Here is a 25,845-nt window from a genome sequence, read left to right on the forward strand (position 1 = left end):
CTGTTTTTCTGTAAGGACTTCTACCTGTTTGATTATGTTATCATGTTTTTCTTTAAGGATTTGTAACTCTTTAGCAGTGTTCTCCTGCAATTCTTTAAGGGATTTTTGTGCTTCCTCTTTATTGTCTTCTGCCTTTTTAGCAGTGTTCTCCTGCATTTCTTTAAGTGTGTTATTAAAGTCCTTCTTGAAGTCCTCTATCATCATCAGGAGATATGCTTTTAAATCCGTGTCTAGCTTTTCCGGTGTGTTGGGGTGCCCTGGACTGGGCTAAGTGGGGGTGCTGGGTTCTGATGATGGTGAGTGGTCTTGGTTTCTGTTAGTAAGATTATTACGTTTACCTTTCGCCATCTGGTAATCTCTGGGGTTAGTTGTTATCGTTGTCACTATTTAAAGATTGGAGCAGAAGCTGTGTTCCACTCACCAGCAGTCTCTAAATCCTGCGGTGGGGGTCGTGGGTAGCTGAAGGTACCCAGGTGCTGGTCCAGCCGGAAGAGGCCTGTGGTCCTACTCAGGCCGTTTTTCTGCTTCCCTAACTAATGCAGTCTCTGGTCCCGCGTGCAATTGGATTGGAGCAGAAGCTGTGTTCCACTCTCCAGAAGTCTTAAGATCCTGTGGGTGTTGTGGGTAGCTGGTGAGTGTCAGCGTACCCTGCGCCCCAGCTGCCCCGGTGCTTTTCTGACCGGAATAGTGTTGTGGCCCTATGTAGGCCGGATTTCTCTCTCCCCAACCAGAGCAGTCTCAGGTCCCGCGTGATTGGACTGGAGCAGAAGCTGTGTTCCACTCACCAGCAGTCCCAAAATCCTGCGGCGGGGGTCGTGGGTAGCTGGCAGGTGTCAGGCAACCCTGCGCTCCGCTACCCTGATCTGGCCGGGTGAGGCCTGTGGCCCTACTCAGGCCGGTTTCTGCTTCCCTAACTAATGCAGTCTCTGGTCCCGCGTGCAATTGGATTGGAGCAGAAGCTGTGCTCCACTCACCAGAAGTCTTAAGATCCTGTGGCGGGTGTTGTGGGTAGCTGGCGAGTGTCAGCAGACCCTGCGCCCCAGCTGCCCCGGTGCTTTTCTGACGGGAAGAGGGTTGTGGCCCTATGTAGGCCTGATTTCTCTCTCCCCAACCAGAGCAGTCTCAGGTCCCGCATGATTGGACTGGAGCAGAAGCTGTGTTCCACTCACCAGCAGTCCCAAAATCCTGCGGCGGGGGTCGTGGGTAGCTGGCGGGTGTCAGGCAACCCTGCGCTCCCGCTACCCCGGCGCTGATCCGGCCGGATGAGCTCTTCCCAAGTCTTAGTGGACAAGGTCTTTCTTTTAGGGCATGTCTTCCCGAGATACATTTGAAAGCAAGAAAAAGAACAAACCCAGAAAACAATTAATATTATAATAAAGCTTGGATATTTGAAAGATATTTTAAATACACATGAACCCCATTTGAGAAAGTGCCCTGTTCCATTCACATCTGATGCAGCAGAGAGAACATGACTAGATTTGAGGATGCTTATGCACAAGAGATTTGTTAAGATCGTAACCACAGTTCCCAAGATACAGCTACTCTTTCCTTGGTTACCTTATATCCAACTCCCTGTATACTGAGCTAAGATAAGCTTTAAATGCTGCATGTCCATTATTTTCCTTTGATGTTTCTTGGATATTCTTTTCAGACTGAGATGGATTCCCCTTTAATATCTGAGTCAATGACTGGATACTGAAGAAATGATGGCAAGTTGGGTTAACACAGACAAAGTAGTTTTCATTCAATCCTACTGAGATAACATTTCTTAAAGTTGAAGCACCATGTTTCCAAACAGAATGGTGTGCTGGGAAGCCCATATAAACCATAGGTTTATGTACACTTCTAAAGAATGCATGCCTCTTAAAATACACATCCATGTGTGTGTGCATGCACAATGGTCTCTGGATGAACTCACATACTGTACCCAGTGCTAAGGTAATAGCCATGTGAGTGAGCCATGCTGACATAACCCAATAGGATCCTCATCAGGCTACCTCAAAAAAAGCCACACCAAAGCACATGAATCCACTTTACTCAGCACAAGTTTTGATTTTTCAACAAGTCATATAAAAAAAATCAGATTATGGTAATTTATGTTTATTATTTTTGTTTTTTTTTCTTTTATTAGATATTTGATTTATTTACATTTCAAATGCTTTTCCCTTTCCCAGTTTCACCTCCAGTAACCCCCTATCCCATCCCCCTCCCTCTGCTTCTATGAGGGTGCTCCCCTACTCATCCACCCACTCTTGCCTGATGTTTCTTATTATGTCATGGTTTGGATATCATTGTATTTCATAGGTTCAGGTGTTTGGAAGTTTAATGCCAGCTTGTGTTCCTTAAGGAAGTGATTAAATATTAACTCTTTTGACACAATAAATTGGTGAATCCTTGGGCATATTTATAATTAATGTAACATCATTGATATCTTTGTGATTGAAAAGTAAAAGGCATGGTATAGTTTGGGGAAATAAGTTTCTGTGATCAGATTCTAAAATGATGCATCTTGTTCTCTGTTCTGTCTCTGTTTCCTGCCTGTCATGAGATAAGTTGCTTAGCTGCACTTAATTCTTTCACCATGACCTTCACCATCACCCTAGCCCATGGATGGGTCTTGAGAGTAATAGCCTGGCCCTGCCTCTGGCAGAGTTCTCTTTGCTTTGTGATCTAGAGAAATCCACAAACTTCTACTGCTATGGACTGAGTCCCTCCAGCCACTATGCCTTCCCTGTTAGGACACTCCTATTTCCTCTGAATTGTGACCTAAATAAAGCTCTCTTCCCTTTATGAGAGAGAGAGAGAGAGAGAGAGAGAGAGAGAGAGAGAGAGAGAGAGAGAGAGAGAGAGAGAGAGAGAGAGAGAGACATGGACTGCATCTGATCTATTGAATTTACAGTGATTCAATGTATTTCTTCTTTTCTTTTAAATTATTACTATCAAACCAATGTAAGAAACTTTTCAGCACATTCTTTGGAACATTTAACTTCAAACCTCTGAATATCATGCAAAAAATGCAAAATCTTCATGATATTATGATGCTCACTCTATGTAGAGATCCTGAATATATGTAACAGAGAGTTATTTATCAGCTACTTGTCATTAGAGATATCTACTAAGAATGAGGACCATCTAACATGCATATAGATATGGAAGTCTCCAGATATTCTTTACCTAGAATATCCAGTGTCTATTCGCAACTCCTTCGCACAGAATTTTTAATTACTAGGGAATAGAAAGAAACCATTCCCAGGATACCTATCTTGAATTATTTTTTTTCACAGTAAGTGAATTCAATGAAAGAGTTAGTTAAGTCATTAACTTCTAGAGTTATTTGCTACACAATTGCATATTAGTGGTAAAGTGGTATGACATCCTGTACAAAGTATAAAATGTGTTGTAATAGGTTGGTTGGTTGGTCAGACACAGAGGCAAGAGCCTTGAGGAGACTGCTACTCAAAGCATAGAATATGTAAAAGACAGTATTAATGAAACAATACTTTAGAGACATGGCTATAAGTGGGGAAATAAGAGGAGTTGGAAAGAAAGACAATTTGTAGGAAGAAGCAAAGTATAAACTGACAACTTTGAGAACAAGAAAATGGACATATAATGAACTAAATAATACAGCTAAGGATGTTTCTAAGCAACATTTTGAATGCACATTTTATCAGCTTCTAGCTGTGAATATAAAATGAAAGGAAAACTTTAGCTATAACTGGTCCCTGGTTTGCTGAGTTTGTGCAGGAAAATTGTCTCTTTTCTTAGTTCCACTAGAGGAAAAATGTTAGAGCCAGTGATAGCCATAGGTTATGGTCACTCTGGGCTGCTGTAAGAAAAATTTCCCATGGCTAAAAAGGAAACGAAGCACAAAAATTTAAAACCATTTATTAAATAACTCAAAGAAATCACAGAGCTTTTAATGTCCCCAAAGGCCCTCAAAGAATCTTAATTGCAAGCTCCTTGAGTCTTGAATACTCTTCAAATGCTTTCTCCCAAGTGGAAAGGCTTTTCAAAGTGAGCCTCCAATGAAAGTGTTTTCTGGTTGTGGCTCTTATTTAATGCGTAAGATTCCAATTTATACCAATCAAGATCACTTCTTTAGAAAGATATTATCTTGAATTGAAAGTAAGGGAGAAAAAATATATACACATACATGTGTATATGAAATATATCAAAAATATTATATAACTATATAAATATATATTTATTTAAAATTTTATATTTTTGTAAGTAAATATAAATATATTATACAAACAATATGAATTTTACACAATATAAAACAATAAAATGATATAAATATAAATAATCATATATATGTATGAAAATAAAGGGCCTTTTATAACTTTTTGCAAGAAATAAGCAAAAATCAACCAGAGACATGCACCAAGTTGCAAGAACAATTTTAGAGATATCAGAGTTCCAAACTCAGAGCTCAAGGAAAGGACATCACATCTAGTTTGATTTGCTTGTCAGAAAGATTTTCATCCAAATGTGAACTGGTCCCATGCGTACTTATAATTTCTGAAGTTCTATTAACTACTAACTGTTGAAAGGAGCTTTTTTTGTGTCGGAGTGTCTACTTTTGTTAATTTATGGCTGTCCCATTATTGTGTTCTGTGGGGGGAGGAAGGATAAATCATTTTTATTTGTTTTCAAATTTGAATTACATCAATGAAATTCTATGCAAGTATCAATAGCTATGGGGCAACATGCAGAGCTAAACCTGATTTACTTAATGCACTCTTACACTACAAGGACCCAATGGCATAAAGGATAAACCAACAATAGGAAACAAGTACTTCAATGTTGTGTATATGTGAAGAAAATCTACAAATTAAATTACAACAAAGATGCCCATAATAAAATTTTCTAGTAGCATGAAGTCTTTTGAATCATATAAATTTATACCTCTTTAATCAAGAGTGGAGTGCATTTGCTCCAGGACATTTGTATGTCCAAATATCTGTCATAGAAGGCAGTATGGCTCCTGTCAGGTTATCTTTGAAAACATATGCTGGCAGAACAGAACAACCATATAATGTACTTGACATGCCCATGCTCTGACAAGCCATGGCCCATAGACAGTGAACATGTTTTGGTCCATTGGAGGTAAGACTGATTTGAATCACTTTGCATATATGTTAATCACAGCTCCATTAATATTTTATCTCATGTTCATTACATTCTTTCTTTTTGTCATTCTCAGAAGCAAATTTTTCTTCTGCTGGTTTGAACATATTACATACTTTGTTTTTAGTACTGTGATTATCTGTCAGCTACACTAATCTATGCAAGGTTTCCCTTAAAGATTTCAGTCATTAATGGTTTTTCTCTTGACCAGATACTACTTTAGAATTCCCTTGTACCTTTTAGGCCCTTTACCTTAAAATATTGATATCTATTGCTATTATACTTTGTAATTATGTGGACATATTTTCTATTTTTTCTGTTTTATTGTTTGTAGGTGACAGTATTTTTATAAATTTATTACTCATCCAAATTTTACATATTTCCTTGAATACATATCAATTAATTTTTATGTAGTGTGTACTTTATGTATACTTAATAGTTTTACATATAAAACTCTCAATGTATTTTAATAATTTGATTTTAAATTGTCATAGTTGCTATATTAACTATGGTTTCATGTATTTCTTCACTTTTTGCTCTTGGAAAACGTTGTCCCATCATCTTCCTGCCACTTTTTGTTGTGAAGGAGAGCCTACAGAAGGGGTACCATTAGCCACCCAGAAGGCAGCTTGTGTGGTGTTGAGTGTTCTGTGAACTGAATGGCCCTCTATAGGAAGACACAAGTGTGAGCATTCTGAGGTTTGTGTTTCCTAATTTCTTTCCTGGCACAGTGGTGCATGCTGTGGCTGTCTGCATTCACTCAAATTTATCTTCCTATCATAATTCTTCACAATCCATGAAACTTCTTTGCTGCCCTTCCCTGAATCCTTAATAAAAAACATCATGTTCTACCCTACAAAGACATGTCCTGAAGTCCACCGGATTCTGTAACCTAAAAGTGAAATTTTAAGAATAAAATAAGAGTCTGTTGCTGTTGTTTTGTTTTGCTTTTTACCAATCAGAGGACCTAAGCCACACTGCTCTTCCAAATGCTGCCCAAAGTTCACAGACTGATTTGATTTGATTGGCTCATTATTCTGAAAATCCCTGTTTAGGTTGTGGCTTTTTTTTTTTTTTTTTTTTTAAGAATCTGCCTTAATGCTATGAGAATTTCTAACATGAATTTTTCTTTTTGGTCTCTTTAGCATTTGGGCCTGTTAGATCTTTATAGCATTTGAATTCCATCTCCACTCACTCTATGTATTTTTACTCTTTCCAGGACTCCTATTTAAGGCAATTGCATATCTATTTCTGATTTTTTTTGACACCACAAGTTCTAATCCTTACTGCATATATTTTAACTCTGTTGATAATTTCTCAAAGATTTTTGAAGCTCTGTATTCCTGTTCAATAAAATACAATTTTGGGTTGAATTATTGTGCTGTAAAATCTTCTTCCTGAAGTTTATACATTCAATATGATTTTATTTTTTCTAAAGACTAATTTTTGATTCTTCTTTACAATTTTATCATGTTATTTTATCCCACCAAAATGTTTTATAGTGCTTTTTTCCCCCAGTTATTACTTGGTTCCTTTCTCAGTATACTAATAATTTATAATTTGTAGGGGATTATTAATCAGGGAGTATAAAATAGGTTCCAGATATAAACACTAAAGCTAAAACTGCCTGATACAGGGAATTTGATGCTGAGTTGAAAGTAGATAAATACAGATCTACTGCACTGAGAATTTTCTACTCCATATTTTTAACACCCTCACATGGTGTTTGTTTATATTTTAACTAGAGAAATGGTATCTACCCCTAGGCACTAGATTTCTACTGTGTTTAGTACTCTTCCAACTCTTGATAAATATGTCAAAGAAGACACTGTAGGCACCTAGTAATTTTTTGAACCATCTTGATTTAACTTCACCATGATTATTCTCAGAACCAGATTCTAGTAGGTATTTGGCATTCTCTACTTTAAAGTTAACTTATACCAAGCATTACTATATATTGGTACAATATGTCAGATGTATCATTTTTGTAGATAATTCCATTATTTAAAATAAGGGATTTAACAGCATTTTTTGTTTTCATATGTGTTACTATTTTTTCTTACAAATTATGGGCTATATGTAGAAGAGGCTATAAAAACATCAATACCTTGTGATATCCTGAGGTTCTGCAGTAGATGAACTAATTCTTCAAGAGTTTTGAAAATTGCTAATTTTAATTTTTAAAAATCAATTCCCATAGTTCTGTTATTGTGATTTTTTTTTCTTTTCTTTCATTAGGTAGAGTCTTGTTGCCCAACTTCATTTCGCAGGTTGAATTTATTGTGTTCTAATGAATGGAGCTCATTGAAAGCAAAAATGCATGTCTTTAGATTGTAAAATTCATAAAGCAATCCACAAACAACTTGAGGGAAATCAGACTTATTCATGTAATAGAAGCCTACTCTGTTTAATCAACTAAAGAGATGTTGATTAAATGATATCTTCTACATGTAGACTGAGGACTGGTAACAACTCTACAATATTCAATTGCTGAAAAGACAATTCAAACACTGAAAGAACAAATGTTTTGGGTTTTTTTTTAAATATTTTCATGAATTAAGACATTAAATATAAAATCTAAATATATGATGATCTATAATAGATCCTGAAACAATCCTCTGGTATAAAAGCTCTTAAACACATTAGAAAAATTTCTCATAAAATTATATAATGGACTCATTAAAATATCTGTATTCTTTCACTCCAAGGAGAAAAAGTGGGTTGATCTTCTTCGTTTTTTTTTTTTTTTTTTTTTTTTTTGTTTTTTGTTTTTGTTTTTTTTTTTTTTTTTTTTTGACAGGGTTTCTCTGTATAGCCCTGACTGTCGACTGTCCTGGAACTCACCCTTGAACTCAGAAATCTGCCTGCCTCTGCCTCCAAAGTTCTGGGATTAAAGGTGTGTGCCACCATGCCCAGATGTCCCTCAACAGAGGAATGGATACAGGAAATGTGGTACATTTACACAATGGAGCATTACTTAAAAGTACTTAAAAGTAGTACTCCTTTAAAACATTAAAAACTCATTAAAAACAGTAGTACTCATTAAAAACAATGAATTTATGAAATTCCTGGGGAAATGGATGTATCTGGAGGCCATCATCCTGAGTGAGGTAATTCAATCACAAAAGAACTCACTTGATATGCACTCACTGATAAGTGGATATTAGCCCAGAAACCTACAATATCCAAGATACAATTTCCAAAGCACAAGAAAATCAAGAAGGAAGACCAACGCATGGATACTTCATTCCTTCTTAGAATAGGGAACAGAATACCCAGGGAAGGAGTTACAGAGAAAAATTTTGGAGCTGAGAAGAAAGGATCCAGAGACTGCCCCACCCGGAATTCATCCCATAATCAGCCACCAAACGCAGACACTATTGCATATGCCATCAAGATTTTGCTGAAAGGACCCTGATATAGCTGTCTCTTGTGAGGCTATGCCGGGGCCTGGCAAACACAGAAGTGGATGCTCACAATCATCTATAGGATGGAACACGGGCCCCCAGTGGAGGAGCTAGAGAAATTACCCAAGAAGTTGAAGGGGTCTGCAACCCTATAGGTGGAACAACAATATGAACTAACCAGTACCCCTAGAGCTTGTGTCTCTAGCTGCGTATGTAACAGAAGATGGCCTAGTTGTCCATCATTGGGAAGAGAGGCCCCTTGGTCTTGCAAACTTTATATGCCTCAGTACAGGGGAACGCCAGGGTCAAGAAGTGGGAGTGGGTGGGTGGGGTAGTGGGTGGGGGAGGGAGTGGGGGACTTTTGGGATAGCATTGGAAATGTAAATGAAGAAAATATCTAATAAAAAATTGAAAAAAAAAGGAGATAGAGCAGATCAGATTTACTAATATTTAATAAGGGTACTCTGCCTCAGCCATCTCACTAAAAATTCAAATTTAATATAACAATATATTAAGTGATTTGATCTAGAATTCAAATTTTTGACCTTCTAAAACTTTCCATTATCATAAAAAGCAAAAGGAAAATAAGACAAACTTGTTTAGTGAGAAATATCTCATAGTAGAATTTATAAATCTTTGCCCTTAATAAATCTCATTTCCCATTTAAACTTTCAATTTCCTTAATTTTAAATAATGAGTATATTTTGGGTTCAGCATAGTCAATCAGGCAGTTAGAAGAATTTAACTTCATTTTTAGAAAAAGAAAATGAGACATATACATATAAATGTGCATTCATTCACACATTTACACACACACACACACACACACACACAAATGGAGAGAGAGAGGGACGAGAGAGAAAAAGAGAGAGGTGAGGGACAAGAAATAATGAATTATCAAGACTATACTTAGGAATCAAATACGTTTTGAACCTATCAAGAATGTATTTTAATTTCTTGTGGTTAGTGTGTTCAAATCTACAACAGAAAAACAGGTCACTTGAAAGATCGTATAGATAAATGTAAGATCAAAATGGAAAGCATTGAACATAGTCAAAATATTTTAAAAATTCTAGAAGATTGAAGATCTGTATGTACTTTTTACTTTCCTATGGAGAAATTATAAAATAACCAGCTTGTGTCAACACAGGAAGTTCCCAAAGTTTGAGAAATCCAGATGTAAGTGAGAGGCAAGAAACAACAAAGAAATATCTGAGTCCTACATGTCTTTCCTAAATCCCTAGACAATTAAGACAAAATGAGTAAGAATAAATAATACACCTTAAAAAATCAAGGTCAATATTTAACATTGGAGACTCACACAGAGGTTCTCAGAGACTAAAAAGAAAAGTAAAAAAAATTACATAATACAAGGAAGGAAACTAAAATACTGTACTCTTATTCAATTCAATGATGCAAATTACAAAATAAAAATTAAATAGAAAGTAGGTGGATTTTTCAAATGAAACTATGCTGACAATAAAGCTGAGTTCTCTGTTATAGCCTGTGAAAAAAGCCATAATGAAATGAGGGAACCAATGTGTAGAATGAAATAAAAAATAATCACAGCTTCTACTTAAGCTAGCCTAGAAATGAGTTTTTAATTTTTTCATACTTAAAAATCTCTTAATTTTAAAACAATTATTTTAATGAAAATTTACAAACATAAAGAAAATGCAAAAAGCTCATATTTCTAATCTACCATAAAGCTAAATTAATTACCAGTTCTTAGAAGGTTGGCAAATTATTCTCAAAACACACACACACACACATAGAGAGAGAGAGACAAAGACAGAGACACAGAGACAGAGATACAAAGAGAGACAGACACTATGTAATTATCTATAGAAACTTTATTTTTCATTGGATCTGTAGGATAAACGAAGGTTCCTTAGTATATATTTAAGTTTATGTGGTTTTTGTATGATCCCAAAATATTCATGTGTTACAAATTTGTCTTTACATGTTTTCCAATGTGACATAATTAAGGATGGTGGAAATTTGATAGGATAGACCCAGTAGAATATCATTAAGTCATTGTGACCATTACCCTTGAAATAGATTGATATTAGATATGGAGTATTAGACACTGGTATTAGATATTGAGTTATTAGTTATTACTTTTAAAAGTGGATTGTTATTTTAAAAGAACAATAGCCCTTTCTCTCGCATTTTTGCCTTTTAATCTCTTTCAACATGATTCTTCTGTAGCCATATCCACAGTCATGGGAAAAATTAAATTAAATTAAATTAAAATTGCTGGAAATATTAAAAAGATGAACTGGCATGTTCCCATGCTTGAGCTGGTAACTCTCAGCCCCTGGTGGTCTGACCAGCCATGTAGTAGTGGGCAATAGCAAACCTGTTTTTATCTCAAGGAGGCTCTAACTCAGAAATCAGCAATCTCTCCACCCAGATTGCTAAATTTCCACTCATGGGTCACTACCACCCTGTGCTTCAAATCGTCCACAGCATTTGTGGTGCACATCAGGCAAACTCACACTTTGCTGCTGTACCTTTCTTTCTTGAACCTGAACCTAGGCATGAAGGAAAACGCAACACAAACTTCGTTCAGAAACAATGGTAACTCAGTCTCTGGGCGCAACAACTAAAACCTAGTCTTGTAAGCCTTATTAAAATCTGATTCCACTGGTGGCGGTCATCCCTCGTGGATCCACATCAGCAGCTCGTTTGGGTTCAAGACAGAAAAGTACTGCAGCAAAGCTTGAGTTTGCCTGCTGTGCACACAAAGGCTGTGGAGGATTTGAAGCACAGGACTGTCATGGCAGCACCCCATGAGTGGAAACTTAGCGAGCTGGGTGGAGAGATTGTGCAGTTGAGTCAGGGCCTCCTTAAGATAAAAACAGGTTGCTCTTTGCCTGCCAGTGCATGGCCGGCCAGAACACCAGTGGCTGAAAGTTGTGGGCTCCAGCACGGGAATGTGCTGGGTTCTTTCTAAAATTTCCTGCAACAGGAGGCAAACCAATGTGTTGGGCAAGAATCCACAAGAATAAGGTTATTAGCCTGAGGTATAGACTTTTATTTCTTTTCTTTTCTTTTTCTTTTTCTTTTTCTTTTTCTTTTCTTTTTCTTTTCTTTTTCTTGTTCTTATTCTTTTTCTTTTTCTTTTTCTTTTTCTTTTTCTTTTCTTTTTCTTTTTCTTTTCTTTTTCTTTTTCTTTTCTTTTTCTTTTCTTTTTCTTTTTCTTTGTCTTTTCTTTTTCTTTTTCTTTTTCTTTTTCTTTGCTTTTTCTTTTTTTTTTCTTTTTTTTTTATTACATATTTTCCTCAATTACATTTCCAATGCTATCCCAAAAGTCCCCCATACCGCCCCCTACTTCCCTACCCTCCCATTCCCATTCTTTTGGCCCTGGCATTCCCCTATATTGGGGCATATAAAGTTTGCAAGTCCAATGGGCCTCTCTTTCCAGTGATGGCCGACTAGGCCATCTTTCGATACATATGCAGCTAGTGACAAGAGCTCTGGGGTACTGGTTAGTTCATCATGTTGTTCCAACTATAGGGTTGCAGATCCCTTTAGCTCCTTGGGTACTTTCTCTAGCTTCTCCATTGGGAGCCCTGTGATACATCCAATAGCTGACTGTGAGCATCCACTCCTGTGTTTGCTAGGCCCCTGCATAGTCTCACAAGAGACAGCTATCTTTGGGTCCTTTCAGCAAAATCTTGCTAGTGTATGCAATGGTGTCAGCGTTTAGAAGCTGATTATGGGATGGATCCATGGATACGGCAGTCTCTAGATGGTCCATCCTTTCATCACAGCTCCAAACTTTGTCTCTGTAACTCCTTCCATGGGTGTTTTGTTCCCAATTCTAAGAAGGGGCACAGTGTCCACATTTTGGTCTTCATTCTTCTTGAGTTTCATGTGTTTAGCAAATGGTATCTTATATCTTGGGTATCCTAAGTTTTGGGCTAATATCCACTTATCAGTGAATACATATTGTGTGAGTTCCTTTGTGATTGTGTTACCTCACTCAAGATGATGCCCTCCAGGTCCATCCATTTGGCTAGGAATTTCATAAATTCATTCTTTTTAATAGCTGAGTAGTACTCCATTGTGTAAATGTACCATAATTTCTGTATCCATTCCTCTGTTGAGGGACATCTGGGTTCTTTCCAGCTTCTGGCTATTATAAATAGGGCTGCTATGAACATAGTGGAGCATGTCTCCTTCTTACCGGTTGGGACATCTTCTGGATATATGCCCAGAAGAGGTATTGCTGGATCCTCCGGTAGTACTATGTCCAATTTTCTGAGGAACCGCCAGACTGATTTCCAGAGTGGTTGTACAAGCTTGCAATCCCACCAACAATGGAGGAGTGTTCCTCTTTCTCCACATCCTCTCCAGCATCTGCTGTCACCTGAATTTTTGATCTTAGCCATTCTGACTGCTGTGAGGTGGAATCTCAGGGTTGTTTTGATTTGCATTTCCCTGATGATTAAGGATGTTGAACATTTTTTCAGGTGCTTCTCTGCCATTTTGTATTCTTCAGGTGAGAATTCTTTGTTCAATTCTGAGCCCCATTTTTTAATGGGGTTATTTGACTTTCTGGAGTCCACCTTCTTGAGTTCCTTATATATATTGGATATTAGACCCTTATCTGATTTAGGATAGGTAAAGATCCTTTCCCAATCTGTTGGTGGTTTTTTTGTCTTATTGATGGTGTCTTTTGCCTTGCAGAAGCTTTGCAGTTTCATGAGGTCCCACTTGTCAATTCTCGATCTTACAGCACAAGCCATTGCTGTTCTATTCAAGAATTTTTCCCCTGTGCCCATATCTTCAAGGCTTTTGCCCACTTTCTCCTCTATAAGTTTCAGTGTCTCTGGTTTTATGTGAAGTTCCTTGATCCACTTAGACTTGACCTTAGTACAAGGAGATAGGAATGGATCGATTCGCATTCTTCTACATGATAACAACCAGTTGTGCCAGCACCATTTGTTGAAAAAGCTGTCTTTCTTCCACTGGATGGTTTTAGCTCCCTTGTCGAAGATCAAGTGACCGTAGGTGTGTGGGTTCATTTCTGGGTCTTCAATTCTATTCCATTGGTCTATTTGTCTGTCACTATACCAGTACCACGCAGTTTTTATCACAATTGCTCTGTAGTAAAGCTTTAGGTCTGGCATGGTGATTCCACCAGAGGTTCTTTTATCCTTGAGAAGAGTTTTTGCTATCCTAGGTTTTTTGTTATTCCAGATGAATTTGCAGATTGCACTTTCTAATTTGTTGAAGAATTGAGTTGGAATTTTGATGGGGATTGCATTGAATCTGTAGATTGCTTTTGGCAAGATAGCCATTTTTAAAATGTTGATCCTGCCAATCCATGAGCATGGAAGATCTTTCCATCTTCTGAGATCTTCTAGAATTTCTTTCTTCAGAGACTTGAAGTTCTTATTATACAGATCTTTCACTTCCTTAGTTAGAGTCACGCCAAGATATTTTATATTATTTGTGACTATTGAGAAGGGTGTTGTTTCCCTAATTTCTTTCTCAGCCTGTTTATTCTTTGTGTAGAGAAAGGCCATTGATTTGTTTGAGTTAATTTTATATCCAGCTACTTCACCGAAGCTGTTTATCAGGTTTAGGAGTTCTCTGGTAGAATTTTTAGGGTCACTTATATATACTATCATATCATCTGCAAAAAGTGATATTTTGACTTCATCTTTTCCAATTTGTATCCCTTTGATCTCCTTTTGTTGTCGAATTGCTCTGGCTAGGACTTCAAGTACTATGTTGAATAGGTATGGAGAAAGTGGACAGCCTTGTCTAGTCCCTGATTTTAGAGGGATTGCTTCAAGCTTCTCACCATTTACTTTGATGTTGGCTACTGGTTTGCTGTAGATTGCTTTTATCATGTTTAGGTATGGTCCTTGAATTCCTGATCTTTCCAAGACTTTTATCATGAATGGGTGTTGGATTTTGTCAAATGCTTTTTCTGCATCTAACGAGATGATCATGTGATTTTTGTCTTTGAGTTTGTTTATATACTGGATTACGTTGATGACTTTCCGTATATTGAACCATCCCTGCATCCCTGCATCCCTAGGATGAAACCTACTTGGTCAGGATGGATGATTGTTTTAATGTGTTCTTGGATTCGGTTAGCAAGAACTTTATTATTTTTGCATCAATATTCATAAGGGATATTGGTCTGAAGTTTTCTATCTTTGTTGGGTCTTTTTGTGGTTTAGGTATCAGAGTAATTGTGGCTTCATAGAATGAGTTGGGTAGAGTACCTTCTGTTTCTATTTTGTGGAATAGTTTGTGAAGAACTGGGATTAGATCTTCTTTGAAGGTCTGATAGAACTCTGCACTAAACCCATCTGGTCCTGTGCTTTTTTTGGTTGGGAGACTATTAATGACTGCTTCTATTTCTTTGGGGGATATAGGGCTGTTTAGATCATTAACCTGATCTTGGTTCAACTTTGGTACCTGGTATCTGTCTAGAAACTTGTCCATTTCATCCAGGTTCTCCAGTTTTGTTGAGTATAGCCTTTGGTAGAAGGATCTGATGGTGTTTTGGATGTCTTCAGGATCTGTTGTTATGTCTCCTTTTTCATTTCTGATTTTGTTAATTAGAATGCTTTCCCTGTGCCCTCTAGTGAGTCTGGCTAAGGGTTTATCTATCTTGTTGATTTTCTCAAAGAACCAGCTCCTTGATTGGTTGTTTCTTTGAATAGTTCTTTTTGTTTCCACTTGATTGATTTCGCCCCTGAATTTGATTATTTCCTGCTTTCTACTCCTCTTGGGTGAATTTGCTTCCTTTTGTTCTAGTGCTTTTAGGTGTGTTGTCAAGCTGCTAATGTGTGCTCTTTCTAGTTTCTTTTTGGAGGCACTCAGAGCTATGAGTTTTCCTCTTAGAAATGCTTTCATTGCGTCCCATAAGTTTGGGTATGTTGTGGCTTCATTTTCATTGAACTCTAAAAAGTCCTTGATTTCTTTCTTTATTCCTTCCTTGACCAAGGTATCATTGAGAAGAGTGTTGTTCAGTTTCCACGTGAATGTTGGCTTTCTATTATTTATTTTGTTATTGAAGATCAGCCTTAGTCCATGGTGATCTGATAGGATGCATGGGACAATTTCAATATTTTTGTATCTGTTGAGTCCTGTTTTGTGCCCAATTACGTGGTCATTCTTTGCTTTTTCTTTTTCTTTTTCTTTTTCTTTTTCTTTTTCTTTTTCTTTTTCTTTTTCTTTTTCTTTTTCTTTTTCTTTTTCTTTTTCTTTTTCTTTTTCTTTTTCTTTTCTTTTTCTTTTCTTTTTCTTTTTCTTTTTCTTTTCTTTTTCTTTTTCTTTTTCCTTTTCTTTTTCTTTTTCTTTTTCTATTTCTTTCTTTTTCTTTTCCTCCTCCTCCTCTTCCTCCTCCTTCTCCTCCTCTTTCTTTCTTTCTTTCTTTCTTTCTTTCTTTCTTTCTTTCTTTCTTTCTTTCTTTCTTTCTTTCTTTCTTTCTTGATTATCTGGGTAGCACTGAGATGAGTCATGTGGACTCAAGCGCGGGAATTGAAACATAGAAAGCAGGCTCCGCGGTCCCATGTTGTGGGAAATGAAGGCTGCTCTGAGTCAGAGAGCTGTAGAATGGAAATTGCCTGCTTCTTGTGTCAGAGATTGATTGAACTGTGAATTTATAAAACTGGGATTATTTGGTTTTAGGATAGATTTATATAGAGATTTTGTCTGAATCACATGCAGAATTTCGCCTGCAGTTCAGATAGTCACTGAATTCAAGTAGAGAGGTCAGTGAATAGGCATTAATAAAATAAATATCTGTGACTCCAGGCAGAGAGCTGAAAACATACATGGTATATCAAGTTGGCTGCTCTAGGCAGAGACCTTAACAAGTAAAAACTACCTGCTTCCTATAGGCAGATATTAGTAAAAGTTTGAATTAATTGCTTTAAGGATGGTATAGAGATATACTGCTCTAATAATTCTTACAGGATACTAAATTCTGCTTAACTTGGGCTCCATTGGAATTCTGAGTTTAAACCCTGCTTTGTCTAGATGCCTGCTTATAAGTAGGCATAGATAGAAGTATGAATCAATTGTGTTAATGTGATATAAAGATATATTGCTCTAATACTCCTCACACGATATTCAAATTCTGTCTAACGTGAGCTCCATGGGAATTCTGGGTTACTATCCTGCATGGCAATTTAGAAAAGGCCTAAGAATAGGCACATACTATAATTTAGTTTATTTCACTTGTTTTGGAGTTTTGGGTATTTTGGAACTTTCAAAATGATTGTGATGTTGAGCTTTGTGGTTATATTATTCCTCTGGGAGAGAGGTCAAAATAAAGGTTTTTCTGGCCACTGACTCAAGGATATGCTGATTTGGGAGAAATGTTTTGTCTTTGCATTTATAGAAAAGGTGATTAGGACTTATACACCTTCCAGAATAATGTGGTTCAGATTTGATAGAGGGAGACACCCTGAAGAACTAGATTCCAGAGAATCAAACAAAACAGTTATCTTGATGATACTAAAACTTTGCTATGAGATTTGTATATTACAGAATATACAGCCTTGGTGAGTCTCCTCTTCAGACATGCTGAACTAACTTGCTTGAACTCCTGATGACTTAGACTTTCAGCCAGATCCAGTCTGGACACAGAAATCAGAGACTAATACAATTGTTAGTGTGGCCTTCTAAGGCCAACCAACTGCGATTTTCCCTACATTTCCCCCAATTCAAAATATCTCAACGTCCACATTCATCTTGAAGAAGTTATAAAGAAGCATCACTCATGTTCCCTGGGCTTTGGGGCTGGAGGTGGTTATTATAGGTTGTCTTTCTAGGGAATGCAGAAATGGACTTTTATCTTTGAGTTTGCTTATATAGTGGACTATGTTGATGGATTTCCATATATTGAACCACCAATGCATCCCTGGGATGAAGCCTACTTGATCATGATGGATGATTGCTTTGATGTGTTCTTGAATTCAGTTTGCAAGGATTTTATTGAGTATTTTTGCAATGATATTCATAGGGGAAATTGATCTGTAGTTCTCTTTCTTTGTTGGGTCTTTGTGTGGCTTAGGTAATTGTGGCTTCGTAGAATGAATTGGGTAGTGTTCCTTCTGTTTCTATTTTGTGGAATAGTTAGAAGGGTATTGGTACTAGATCTTTGAAGGTCTGATAGAACTCTGCCAGAAACCCATTTAGTCCTGGGCTTTTTTATTTTATTTTATTTATTTTTTTGGCTGAGAGACTATTAATGACTGCTTCTATTTTTTATAGGTTATGACACTGTTTAGATCACTTATATGATCCTAATTTAAATTTGGCACCTGGTATCTGTCTAGAAAATTATCCATCTTATCCAGACTTTCCAGTTTTGTTGAGTATAGGCTTTTGTAGTAGGATCTGATGATTTTTTTAAAATTTCCTTGGTTTCTGTTATTATTTCCCTTTTCATTTCTGATTTTGTTGATTTGGATACTGGCTCTGTGCCCTCTGGTTAGTCTGCCTAAGGGTTTATCTATCTTGTTGATTTTCTCAAAGAACCAGCTCCTCATAAAATAGCAAAACTTCTGTAAGCAAAGGACACTGTCAATAGGACAAAATGGCAACCAAGAGATTGGGGAAAGATATATACCAATACTACATCCAATACAGGGCTAATATTCAATATATACAAAGTACTCAAGAAGTTAGACTCCAGAGAACCAAATAACCCTATTAAAAATGGGGTACAGAGCTAAACAAATAATTTTCAACTTAAGAATATCGAATGGCCAAGAAGGACCTAAAGAGATTTTCAACATCCTTAGTCATCAGGGAAATGCAAATCAAAATAACACGGAGATTCCACCTCATACCAGTCAGAATGGCTAAGATAAAAAACTCATGTGACAGCAAATGCTGGTGAGGATGTAGACAAAGAGGAACACTCCTCCATTGCTGGTGGGATTGAAAGCTGGTACAACAACTCTAGAAATCAGTTTGGCAGTTCCTCAGAAAATTATACATAATACTACCTGAGGACCCAGCTATACCACTCTTGGGCATATACCTAGAAGATGCTCCAACATGGAATAAGGACACATGCTCCACTATGTTCAGAGCAGCCTTATTTATAATAGCCAGAAGCTGGAAAGAACCCAGAAGTCCCTCAACAGAGGAATGGATACAGAAAATGTGGTACATTTACACAATAAAGTACTAGCAGTTATTAAAAACAATGAATTCATGAAATTCTTAGACAAATAGATGGATCTGGAGGATACCATCCTCAGTGTGGTAACCCAATCACAAATGAACACACATGATATGCACTCACTGATTGGATATTAGACCAGAAGTTCAGATTACCCAAGATACAATTTGTAAAACACATGAAACTCAAGAAGAAGAAAGACCAATGTGTGAATACTTCGATCCTTCTAAGAAGGGGGAACAAAATACCCATGGAAGGAGTTATAGAGACATAGTTTGGAGCAGAGTCTGAAGGAATGACCATCCAGAAACTGCCCCACCTGGGGATCCATCCCATAAACAACCACCAAACCTAGACACTATTGTAGATGCCAACAAAAGCTTGCTTACAGAAGCCTGATATAGCTTTCTCCTGAGAGACTCTGCCAGTGTCTGATAAATACAGAAATGGATGCTCACAGCCATCCATGGGACTGAGCACAGGGTGCCCAATGAAGGAGCTAGAGAATGGTGAAAGGGTTTGCAGTCCCCTAGGAGGAAAAAAATATAAACTAACCAGTAAGCCCATAGCTCCCTGGGACTAAACCACCAATCAAAGAAAATACATGGTGGGACTCATGGCTCTAGCTGCATATGTATCAGAGGATGGTCTAGTTAGTCATCAATGGGAGGAGAGGCCCTTGGTCCTGTGAATGTTATATGCCCCAGTATAGTGGAATGCCTGGGCTAGAAAGCGAGAGTTGGTGGGTTGGGGTGCAGGGAGGGGGGAAGAGGATAGGGGATTTTCAGAGGGGAAACTAGGAAAGGGGATAACATTTGAAATGTAAATTTAAAAAATATCTAATAAAAAGAATAAATAAAGGAAATATATAAGAACAAATATAAGGAAAACAAAGAGAGAGAGAGATTTACAGAACATTTCACCATGAAACAAAAAAAAATCTACCATCTCATGGTAGCTTCTCAAAAATAAACTAAATAATCAGACAAAATAAACAAGCCTTGAAAGATACAAGAAGATTGAAATATCTCATACATTCTATCAGATCACCACAGATGCAGGTTTGTCTTTAATAACAAAACAACAGAATGTCCACATATTGTATAATTCTCTACTTAATGATAACTTGATGAGGGAAGAGACAGAGAAAGAAATTGAAGACTTTTTAGTATTTAAGGAAAATGAAGACACAACATATCCAAACTTAAGGAACACAATGAAAGCAGTGCTAAGAGGAAAATTCATAGACTGAGTAGCTTCATAAAGAAATTGGTGAGATCCTACACAAGCAACTTAACCAGCACATCTGAAATTTCCAGAACAAGAAGAAACATACACATGCAAGAGGAGTAGATGACAGGAAATAATCTCAGTGCTGAAATCAACCAATTAGAAACAAAGGGCACTATACAAAGAATCCACAAAAATAACAGCTGGCTCTTTCAGAACATAAAGAAGATAAACTCTTAGCCAAACTAACTAAAGGGCACAGAGATGGTAACACATTAACAAAATCAGAAATGAAAAGGGAGACATAATAACAGAAACTCAGAAAAACAAAACAAAACAAAACAAAAACAAACAAACAAAAAAACCCCAGATCCTACTACTTAACAAAACTGGAAAATCTGGATGAAATGGATGATTTTCTAGACAGATACCAGATACCAACATTATATCAGGACCAGACAAACTAAGCAGTTCCATATCCCATAATGAAGTAGAAGCGGTCATTAAAATCTCCAAACCACAAAAGCCCAGGACCGGATGGTTTTAGTGCAGAATTCTATCAGACATTCAAAGAAGACCTAATACCAATATGTCTGAAACTATCCCACAAAATAGAAACAATCAATATTATATAATTCATTCTATGAAGCAGCATTTACACTGATACAAAGACACAACAACAAAGAGAACTTCAGACCAATGCTGCTTATGAATATTGATGCAAAAATATTAAATAAAATTTTCATAAAACAAATTCAAGAGTACATCAAAATTATCATTCACCATGAATAAGTAGGCTTCATCCCTGGGATGCGGGGATGATTCAATATACAGAAATCCTTCAATGTAATCTACTATATAAACAAACTCAAAGGAAAAAAATCACAGGATCATCTCATTAGTGCTGAAAAAGCCTTAAACAAAATCAATATCCCCTCATCTTAAAAGTCTTGAGAAGATCAAGAATTCATGGCACATACCTTCTATCAGATATAGAAGCAATATACAGCAAACCAACAGTGAACATCAAATTAAATGGAGAGAAATTTGAAGCAATTTCAGTAAAATCAGGGAAAAGACAGGCTGCCTACTCTTTCCCTATCTATTCAATATAGTACTTGAATTTCTATCTAGAGCAATTACACAACAAGAGGAGGTCAGAGGGCTACAAATTAAAAAAGAAGTCAAGATACTGCTTTGAAGATGATATGATAATATACATTTCCAACCCCAAAAATTCTACCAGTGAATTCATACAGCTAATAAACAACTTCAGCAAAGTGGTGGGATATAAAATTAACTCAAATAAATCAGTAGCCTTTCTTTTCACAAAGCATAAATAGGCTGAAAAAGAAATTGAAGCAACAACACCCTTCACAATAGTAACAAATTATATACAATAACTTGATGTAACTCTAAACAAGCAAGTGAAAGTTCTGTATAACAAGAACTTCAAGTCTCTGAAAACAGAAATCAAAGAAGACCTCAGAAGATGGAAAGATCTCCTAAGCTAATGGATCAGCAGGATTAACATTGTAAAAATGGCGATCTTACCAAAAGCAATCTACAGATGCAATGCAATCCCCATAAAAAATTCCAACTCAACTCTTCAGAGATAGACTTTTCATCTGGAATAACAAAACAAAAAACAAAACAACAAGAACAGCAACAACAACAACATAAAAAACAGGAGAGTGAAGAAAATTCTCAACAATAAAAGCACTTCTGGGTGAATCACCATCATTGACTTCAAGCTGTACTACTGAGCAATAGTGATAGTAACTGTATGGTATTGGTACAGAGACAGACAGGTAAGGCAAAGGACACTGTTTATAAACTGGGAAAAATCTTTACCAATCTTACATGTGATAGAGGGCTAATATCCAAAATATACAAAGAACTGAAGAAGGTACACTCCAGAAAACCAAATAGCCCAATTTGAAAATTGGGTACAGAGCTAAACAAAGCATTTGCACCCCAGGGATCTTGAATAGTTAGAAGAACCTAGAGAAATGTTTAACATCCTTAGCCATCAGGGAAATGCACATCAAAAGGACCATGAGATTCCACCTTACATCAATCAGAGTGGCTAAAATCAAAACTCAGGTGATAGGAGATGCTGGTGAGGATGTAGAGAAAGAGGAATACTTCTTCATTGCTGATGAGATTGCGTGCTGGTACAACTAGTTTGGAAATCAACCTGGTGATTCCTCAGAAAATTGGAAATAGCTCTACCTGAAAACTCTGATATACCACTCCTGGGCATATATCCAAATAATGTTCCAACATACTATGGTCATAGCAGACTTATTCTTAAGCCAGAAGCTAGAAACAATCCAGATGTCCCTTACCTAAGAATGGATACAGAAAATGTGGTACATGTACACAATTTAATACTACCCAGCTATTAAATATGAAGACTTTATGAACTTTGTAGTCAAATGGATGGAACTAGAAAATATTATCCTGAGTGAGGTAACCCAGACTCAAAAGGACATGCATGGTATGTACTCGCTTATAAGTGGCTATTAGTCCAAATTTTCAGAATATCCACAATACAACTTAAAGACCATATGAAGCTTAACAAGAAGGAAGGCCACAGTATGGATGCTTCAAACTCAGTTAGAAGGGTTTACAAAATAGTCATGGGAGCAGAGGGAGGGAGGATCCTGGGTGAGAAAGGGATAGAAGAAGAGGGGGAGAGACAGGAAAGATGTCCCGAGGGCAAGGAGAATGAATAGAAATATGCAGCAATTGGAGGTGGTGAACTTGTGGAACCATTAGAAAGTCCCAGACTACAGGGATGCAAGAGGCTTTCAGGATGAGATTGGATGACATTAGCTGAAATACCCAGGAGATAGAACCTGAAGAGACCACCTCCAGTAGACAGACATGGCCCACAGTGGAGGGGTGGGGCAACCCATCCATCTAAATATTTCTAACCCAGAAGTGCCCATGTCTGAAGGAAAGAAAGGCAATCCAGAGACTGCCCCACCATTCCATCTGTAGACACCAATCACTGACACTCTTTTCGATGACAAGATTCGCTTATAGACAGGAGCCTGGTATAGCTGTTCTCTGAAAGGCTCTGCCAACACCTGACTAAGATAGATAGATACCATTGGCAACCATTGGACTGAGTCTGGAGACCCCAATGGAAGTGTTAAGGGAAGGACTGAAGGAGCTGAAGGGGATTACAACCCCATAGAAAGAACAACAGTATCAATTAACCGGACCTCTCAGAGCTCTTGGGGATTAAACCACCAACAAAAGAGTATACATGGAAGGGTCCATGGCTCTAGTTACATATATAGAAGAGATATGCCTTATCTGGCATTAGTGGGAGGTGAGGCACTTGCTCCTGTAGAAGCTTGATGCCCCAGAGAAGGAGGATGCTAGCAGGATGAGAAAGGAGTGGGTAGGTTGGTGAGTACCCTCTTAGAGGCAAAGGGGAGGAGGGTTGGGTGGGGGTTTGTGGAGGGACAACCATGAAAGTGGATAACAATTGAAATAGAAACAAATAAAATGATTAATAAAAAAAGTCAGTTATTCACTGATGATGTCCTTATATAGAAAAACCCAAAGACAAACAAATATTACCTTTAGTTTACGTGTCTTTAATGCATTTAAAATACATTTCTATTAGATGTGCTGTTTTCAGGTTCAGAGAGGATTCGTTGTATCATTATTGCATTTCTCTTTAAGCCTAAATTAATTTTAAAAAATTAAAAGCTAAAGTGTGATACTTTTTTTCAACAGATTGTATTTGTATTTTCATGCATCTTCAGAAGAGAGAACATTCAAAATGTGAATTTGTTCAGTGATTTGCTCCTTAAATTTGGTGAGTCCTCTATAATTAAATCTAAAGTACACACAGTAATATAATATACTTCTTACCATGGCCCAGATTTTCAAGTAAGCAAAGAAAAATATTTGGTTCATAGATATACCATATCATGTAAAAATTTGGCACTAAAAATATCTAAATTCTACTTGGAGATTCTAAAAGTCCTATATTTTTGAATAATAACAAACCGAATTTTGACAATGTACATTTATCAAAAGAATACTGACTTTAAGTTTTTTCTCACTAGAACATATGTTTTCATTTTATTTGAGAGGATTTAATTGTTTTTCTTTTCTATACATAATTAGCCAACATACACAGAGACAATAAACACAGAGTAAATAAAGGACTCTGGAAATGAAAGGGATGTAAACTAATAGACTATGGAGAACAAGAAGCACCTCTGCCAAATAGGGGGAAAGGTCAACTTAGAGAACATAAAAAGCAAAATGAAATTAAGTTTATGTGAAGACAGTCAACACTCCCTCAGGCCACCATACTTTCCAGAGATAAATTGCTAGAAAGTTTAAACATTCATCAAATGCAAATATTGGTAAAATTTTAAGCTACTAGATTTGTTTGTTGCAAAACTCTCTTTGAACAGCACCATCTTAATATGGTGTTATTTAACAATGCTTTATAAAGTTGACTATGCAGCCTTACCCAACTGATTGTGTACTTGTAGGTTGGTACCTTATAGAAACTCTTATATGTAGTACATGTACTTTTGGTAGAAGTGGTTGATAATCAGCCATGAATCACTTCCTACTCTTCTACTTCTCTGGTCTGCTTCCAGAACAGAGCCTCATTTTCTAGGATCCTTATTTCCAGGAAAAAAAAAAAAAAAGAGAAACAAAAATTCTTGGAAAAGTGAGAGAGAAATGAAGGTCACAGAAACAATCATGAGCCCCTCTGTTAACAATGGAATAACTCTCATCTAAAGTAACTGGCCTACAGTTCTAGTGTTCAACACTCCTATTAATCTTTATCATTATTATTATTATTATAATTGGGTATTTATTTCATTTACATTTCCAATGCTATCCCAAAAGTCCCACACATCCTCCCACACCCACTCCCCCACCCACCCACTCTCACTTCTTGGCCCTGGCGTTCCCCTGTACTGAGGCATATAAAGTCTGCACGAACAATGGGCCTCTCTTTCCACTGATGGCCTACCAGGCCATCTTCTGATACATATGCAGTTAGAGATACGAGCTCTGGGGGGGTACTGGTTAGTTCATATTGTTGTTCCACCTATAGGGTTGCAGATCCCCCCAGCTCCCTGGGTACTTCCTCCAGCTCCTCCATTGGGGGTCCTGTGATCCATCCAATAGCTGACTGTGAGCATCCACTTCAGTGTTTGCTAGGACCCGGCATAGTCTCACTAGAGACAGCTATATCAGGGTCCTTTCAGCAAAATCTTGCTAGTGTATGCAATGGTGTCAGCGTTTGGAGGCTGATTATGGGATGGATCTCTGGGTATGGCAGCCTCTAGATGGTCCATCCTTTCGTTTCAGCTCCAAACTCTGTCTCTGTAGCTCTTCCATGGGTGTCTTGCTCCCAATTCCAAGAAGGGACAAAGTATCCACTCCTATTAATCTTATGGAACAAACCTGAGTTTCGTTCCACAGCATCCCCAGAGGATAACCTTCCACACTGCTCAGGTGTACTGGAGTTGACCAAGGCACAAATTTGTGCCTGTTTCTCTTCCTCTCCTTTCCATTTGTAGTGCTGGAATCACCTCCAAAATAAACTGAGGGTCTCCAAGCTATCGACTCACTTGAATTTGGCAGAAGTACTCAAACTAAACAAAATTTGCACAAGATCTTTCCAGGAAGATGTGCATAGTGAACCTACCCCAAACTCACATGGCTTCATTTTATTATGTTTTGTATTTCATCAAAGAACTCAATAGTTAAGTTTTATTCCTAGAACTCACAGTGTGAATTGGATGAAAATAAAATTTTCTAGTGGAGATTCCAAACATAATGTGTCACTATTTGGCATAAATATATAGTATAAAATCAAATGACAACCATGGAATGAGATTA

General features: G+C 37.1%; 1 long non-coding RNA gene across 2 annotated transcripts in view; it reads left to right on the forward strand.

Annotated features, from left to right (window-relative positions):
• The window catches only part of LOC115032121 (uncharacterized), a 77,173-nt gene extending 53,387 nt beyond the window's left edge, over positions 1–23,786 (forward strand). Inside the window, exon 4 of one of the 2 annotated variants that reach the window (XR_015048510.1) lies at positions 23,704–23,786. This is a non-coding gene — a long non-coding RNA (uncharacterized LOC115032121). Of the gene's footprint in view, positions 1–5,719; positions 5,818–23,703 lie in introns of those variants that run through there. The other variant, XR_003837755.2, reaches the window with a different exon arrangement.
• Positions 23,787–25,845: the final 2,059 nt, after the last annotated feature.

Source organism: Mus caroli, unplaced genomic scaffold, assembly GCF_978045245.1.
Source record: "Mus caroli unplaced genomic scaffold, Mus_caroli_1 scaffold_9, whole genome shotgun sequence".
Taxonomy (NCBI): domain Eukaryota; kingdom Metazoa; phylum Chordata; class Mammalia; order Rodentia; family Muridae; genus Mus; species Mus caroli.